Consider the following 883-nt stretch of genomic DNA (forward strand, 5'->3'; position numbering starts at 1 on the left):
ATATATGTATGTGTGTGTATGTTTGTGTGTCTGTGTTTGTCTCCCCAACATTGCTTGACAAGTGATGCTGGTGTGTTTATGTCCCCGTCACTTAGCGGTTCGGCAAAAGAGACCGATACAATAAGTACTAGGCTTACAAAGAATAAGTCCTGGGGTTGATTTGATCGACTAAAAGGCGGTGCTCCAGCATGGCCACAGTCAAATTACAGAAACAAGTAAAGGAGTAAAAGAGTAACCCTTAATGTACCTTAAATGACAATCTGCTGTCTTAAATAATGAATGGATAGTTTGAATGATGTAGTCCTAGATACACTATGCCTGAATAAAAGATGGGATGGTCAAAGCTGGAACATCTTTGATCATTGGTCTGCTGGATCAAGACTGACCTGGGGTTAAACAACAATTGTTGTCACTAATGCTAACTACTATACTGTACATTAGTTAATGTAGTCCGAGATACACTATGTCTGGATAAAAGATGGGATGGTCACAACTGGAGCATCTCTGATTGTAGGTCTGGTGGATCAGGATTGACCTGGGGTTAAACAACAACAATAACAACTATAGCCACTAATAATGACCACTATCTTATACATTAGATAATGTAGTCCTAGATACACTATGCCTGAATAAAAGATGGGATGGTCACAGCTGGAGCATCTCTGATTGTAGGTCTGGTGGATCAGGACTGACCTGGGGCTAAACACCTATAGCCATTAATACGACTATATTGTACATTAGATAATGTAGTCCTAGATACATTATGCCTGAATAAAAGATGGGGTGGTCACAGCTGGAGCATCTCTGATTGTAGGTCTGGTGGATCAGGACTGACCTGGGGCTAAAAAAACAAATATAGCCATTAATACGACTATATTGTACA

The 883-nt window shown here is 40.1% G+C and overlaps 1 protein-coding gene across 1 annotated transcript in view; it reads right to left on the minus strand.

The window, feature by feature from the left end:
* The window catches only part of LOC106879508 (multiple inositol polyphosphate phosphatase 1), an 11,177-nt gene that overhangs the window by 2,780 nt on the left and 7,514 nt on the right, over nt 1-883 (minus strand). The window lies entirely within an intron of this gene.

The sequence above is a fragment of the Octopus bimaculoides genome, chromosome 29 (genome assembly GCF_001194135.2).
Source record: "Octopus bimaculoides isolate UCB-OBI-ISO-001 chromosome 29, ASM119413v2, whole genome shotgun sequence".
In the NCBI taxonomy this organism is placed as follows: domain Eukaryota; kingdom Metazoa; phylum Mollusca; class Cephalopoda; order Octopoda; family Octopodidae; genus Octopus; species Octopus bimaculoides.